General features: G+C 42.6%; 1 pseudogene; it reads right to left on the bottom strand.

Moving 5' to 3' along the window:
* Positions 1–579: 579 nt before the first annotated feature.
* Positions 580–4,068, bottom strand: LOC118560926 (annotated as a pseudogene).
* Between the last annotated feature and the right edge of the window lie 1,102 nt (positions 4,069–5,170).

Here is a 5,170-nt window from a genome sequence, read left to right on the forward strand (position 1 = left end):
GCTAAAAACACATGCCAGTCAAGAAGAAGTCACTGCAAACTAGTAACTAAAGGTAGAAGCCAATGGACACAAGATTCCTTTTTTACCTTGGCTCTCAGGAACATATTACAGATACACAGTTTTTTTATGCAAAACCTCTCTGCACATTACAAATCCAGCTAACCACAGAGGGAAGTTGTAAGCAATGTAAATCATCCACCGTGACATGGACATGCTTACTATGTGTCAATTGCACTTACATATTTCACCTGCAATGCATATTAAAAGCCCTTTACTGTTATTTCCTTGCCATCTTCTCCCAGCAGAAACCAGAGTTTAATGGTGGAGATTTCCTTCTGGAGAAAGAAAAAAACGTTCATCTGCAGACTTCACCTTAGGCAACCCTTCCCACATGTACCCATTTGACAACGTACATAGATGCTCTGACATAAATACATATCACAAGAACACCATGTAGTGTGGCTGTATTTTTGCAAAACAGCAGACAAGGACATTGTGGATTTTTAGGCAAAGACACCTTTATTTCCATTGTCCTGTGTTGAATGTTGAAAATGTGTCAACAACTGACTGAATTTATAGTCATTTTAACGTCGACTCCCTAGGAATCCCCTGTGGAAGATCACTGATTGCCTCTGTTGAAAACTGTTGCTTCCGTCTTTTCTTCTGGTCCCAGCGGCACATCAGTATCATCTTAAAGGTTGTTCGGAAAAGTCTTGTTGCACAGCGCGTAGCACATGGGGTTGACTGTGCTGTTAACATAGCACAGCCAGTACCCCACTGCCCACAGGGTCTTTGGGATGCAAGTTTCACAAAAGGCTGTAATCAGCACCATGATGTTGTACGGCGTCCAGGTGATGATGAAAGCTAAGAGGATGGCGCTGAGTGTTTGGGCTGCCTTCTTCTCCTTCACTAAAGACATTCGTTTCCTCTTGGTTATCTGAGTCCGGGTTCGCGTTGCAAATCGCTTTGCTATAGCGGCTTCTTTAGAAGACAGTGGAACAGAGGAGGACTTGGTGGCTGTGCACGGGGTAGTGCCGTCGGTGGCAGTGGTTGACGGGGTGCCATCCAGAAACCCTTGGTTAGACTTAGCTTGAATGGTGGACATGGACTGTGTCTTACGTGAGCTGAAACGTTGGTGGTAGTTATTTTCTCTGTTGTTTGTTCCCTCAGGCGTAATAGGAGCAGTGGCATTGGTGGTGACTGTTGACAAGCTGTCTTGGCTGAACTCGGCTCCCCTAAGAGGATCCTCTTCTGAGGCGACATCTAAATCCTCACATGAGGTCAGATGAGAGTTGACTGCAGCCTTAATGCCAGGAAGGGTGAGGACAATGGAAAAAATGGCATGACTTTTAGAAATCATGTCTCTTCCCCCACAGTCTTCATCCTCAGAGGACCCAGAATGGTCCAAAGAGGGCCGCTGCATCGTTGTTGTTCCAGCTGTCACTGCTGCTCTGGTCCGGATCACCATCTCCATGCCTGATACTACCAGGTCTCCAAGAACGAACCCCTGGCCAGCAGTGGAATCGCCCAACTAGCTCTTGGCATGTGCTCCTTCTCTTAGACAACCTGTTCAACTCATAGCTACCACAGCTTCTAGAACTTCCAGTCTGATGTACAAACCGAGCTCTTTCCCCCCTTACCTTTCCAATCCTTCCCCCTATCCCACCACGGCCTTCTGAACCTTGAAGCCCAGCTAACTCTTTTGAGCGGTTCTGAGTTTCCTTATAGATGCGCCAGTAGAGAACACTCATTATTGTCACAGGCAGGTAGAAAGCTGCCACTGCTGTGCAGAAGGTTGTGATTGGCTCTTTAAGGAACTGGATATAGCACTGATTGTGGGGTACTGTCCTTTGACCCACAAAATACTGCCACAGCAGTATGGCTGGGGCCCACAGAACAAGAGACACAAGCCAAGCCAGGCTAATCATGATTCCAGCTCTCTTTGTGGTCCCGTTTGGCCCGTAGGTCAAAGGTCTGGTAATTGAAAAGTAGCGATCAAAACTAATAACCAAAAGGTTCATAACTGATGCATTGCTTGCAACATAGTCAATAGATAACCAAAGGTCACAAGCCCAGGTGCCCATGGCCCAGTAGTCCATTATAAGGTAGACAGTGTAGAGATTCATGGAGATTACTCCTATAATGAGGTCAGCTACAGCCAAGCTAAGTAGAAAAATAGTTGTTGACTGTCTTCAGCTGGCGATTAACCTTGAAGGACACCACTACCAGTATGTTCCCAACGATGGTGACCAGTGAAAGCGTGCCTGTCAGTAAAACAATGAGGACAACTTGCCACACAGGGTGGCCACCGAGAGGGTCATGGGCTGCTGTTTCATTCCCAGGTTGAGGAGTGAAGTTAAGGGGTCTGTTGGTGAAAGAGGAATTCTCATCAATCACCATCCATGGGACTCCTTCAATGACTCCTTGATGAAGCGCACTGGATTGAGAGTAGGCTCCAGCCACTCGTGGTGATGGGTTGGCAGGCAAGAGGAGACCAGGCTCTGTGATGTTGGAGCTCATTGTTGTGTTCTGGCATATTCTGAAGTCAGGGACAGAGAAAGTGAGGCAGGAAGGGGAAGGAGAGGGAAGGAAGAAGATAAGGGATATGAAAAATAAAGGAAAAAAGGATAGGGAAAAGATGGGTACAATGACAAATAGATTAGTAGAGTTGGCAATCCTGTTAACATCCAGCAGGTGAGGCTATAGGCCTACTCCATTAATCTGGGCCACTGTATAGTTGACAAAAATGTTTCTGTTTTTTTTTTATTTCTTCGTCAAATATTTATATGTATTCTTTGGCAAACTGTATGCACACAGTAAATGTATTTCTTTATATCATTATCACAACTTGATATCTAAATCAACAATATTTTGCATCAGTAACAAAGACAGACTGCATTCATCACTTCTTTTTCTAGACATGAACAAATTGCACTCACTTCACATATACACAGGCTTTATATTTTCATACACTTGCCTTGTTTGCAAAAAACTAAATCAGCATTCAAAGCTCATATAACATTGGTTGCATGGACACCATCAACATATTTTTTTTTCAACAGAGATGGCTCAGTCTGATGACTTTTCAAAAGAGCAAATACAGTTTTCCTTTAAAAAAAAAAACACCAAAAACCCCCCCCCCCCCCCCCCAAGACAACTATAACAGAAGTTTAGCTGAATTTTTCTTAGACCAATTTGAAGGGCTTTGTTGTAGTGGAAGTTTAGGAAAAGGAAAAGTTTAGGAAAAGTAAGTAATCTCTGAACACTATTCTAAGCAATGTAAAGAAATGTAGGAATAAAAAGAAGATCCTGATATTTGCAAAAGCAGATCATGACAAATTGAAAATAAGATGCATTTGTTTTGAGAGCCACACTGGAACAATTTCTTACTAACGCAGCAAGACCAACAATGCAGAAGCTGAACAGAAGGGCCTGAAAAAGGCTTGAAGTACTCTGATTATTGGCAAACACTGATTAAACATACCATGATGTCTCCCAGCTCTTTAATGAATGGTTCTTCATCAGTAAGGAAAGAGAAAAACTGTTTAGCACCAGCCACAGATACTTGTTTGACTCCTTTCATTTTCCGGTATGGTCTTGGTGGATTAGGCTTCCCTCGTACAAATGGGAATTTGGAGACAAGGGAAAAAAAACATAGAATTTAATTTAAGAATTTTCCTACAGGCCTACTTCTGTCCAGCTGTTCAAAAAGATGACTAATGTAGGTTTGCAACCATTGTTACTGTAACACTTGTGTGAAACCATGTATTACTTATTTACTGGAACCACTGGTAAATATGTCTAAGATTCAGTAAGAAGATAGTCATAAGACATTTTTATTTTATTTCTGTCATTTAATTGCCCTCTGAATTATTATTTTTGTCATCCAACCTTTGATCTGAATACATTTATTTAACGAAAAAAAAGCTGTTAAGGGAAATAATTTTTTTCACCGTTCTTTCCTTGTATTTTAGCTTAGTTCTGTGTACTTGAGATGACATCCAGATCAGATTCATTCATCAATTGCCTTTACCTGCTCTGAGCAGGTTGCAGGGTCTATTGCCAGCGATCACTGGGCAGGAAGCAAGGTACACCCTGTATAGTTCGCAATTCCATCAATTCCTGTGGCACGTGGTATACCTGTGTCATTCCAATTACCACCTGCAGCAATAATAGAGATAAGCGTTACAGCCATTCGTTGCGTGATGATCCCACACAGTTGGTATAGTCAAGCCCTCAGCGTTTCCTTGTGCTCAAGGGTTTATGAAATGAGAGTACTCCTGTGGTTCACTTTCATACCAGCTCATCCCTCTGTTTTCTGCCCTCAGGATGATCGCCACAAGATGCCTTCCTGATCTGCTTTTGAAGATTCCTATGTTGCCCATAACTACTGGTTGTTTCAACTCCAACGCTGTGAATACAAGCTCGTTCTCCTTCTCTGCCCCCTCTTCACCGCCTCTGTGACTCGACAGCCAATATCTCCCTCACCTCTCTAACAACAGCATTCACCCCCTGGATCTCTGTCACCCCCCCTGAAAGACTTCCTTTCAGCAGGGGAAAATTCTCCAGCACATCCCCGTTCGGTATGAACAGCCATCTCCCACTATCTACGAAAAGATCTGCATCTTTTTTCTTTGTCTACCGGGAAGACAGCCGGATGCTCTCCAAAGATCTAAAAGAACACCAGACTCATGTGAGATAGGTTCTCCTCTTAGTGAAAACCGGAAACATGAGTTCTATGTCAAGTTCATTAGGACTAATCAGGAGAAGCTTAAAGAGGAGCACATACCCTCAAGCAGATGCCAGATTGTTTTTGCTCACAGCGTGGTAATTAGATTTACCTTACCTTGCATTGCTCTTGTTCCCAGTTTTTACATATATATATATACATATATATATATATATATATATATATATTTTTTTTTTTTTATGTATATATAAACCTCTCTCTCCTATCCACTGTGTCTGTAGTTGTTGCCAGGACTTTTCTGGAATCACCATATAAATATGCATTTTAGCCATACTTTTAAAAATGCTAAAAATTCATCAAGTATCAGCTAACAAGCTGATCTGACACTCAGTAGTCGTAAAACCACCTGACTCTTCCCACAGCCCATAAATAGTGCTATCGACCAATCATGCAAGGATTTCAGATCCCAACAGCCCCGTA

Source organism: Fundulus heteroclitus, unplaced genomic scaffold (genome assembly GCF_011125445.2).
Source record: "Fundulus heteroclitus isolate FHET01 unplaced genomic scaffold, MU-UCD_Fhet_4.1 scaffold_517, whole genome shotgun sequence".
Classification (NCBI taxonomy): Eukaryota; Metazoa; Chordata; class Actinopteri; order Cyprinodontiformes; family Fundulidae; genus Fundulus; species Fundulus heteroclitus.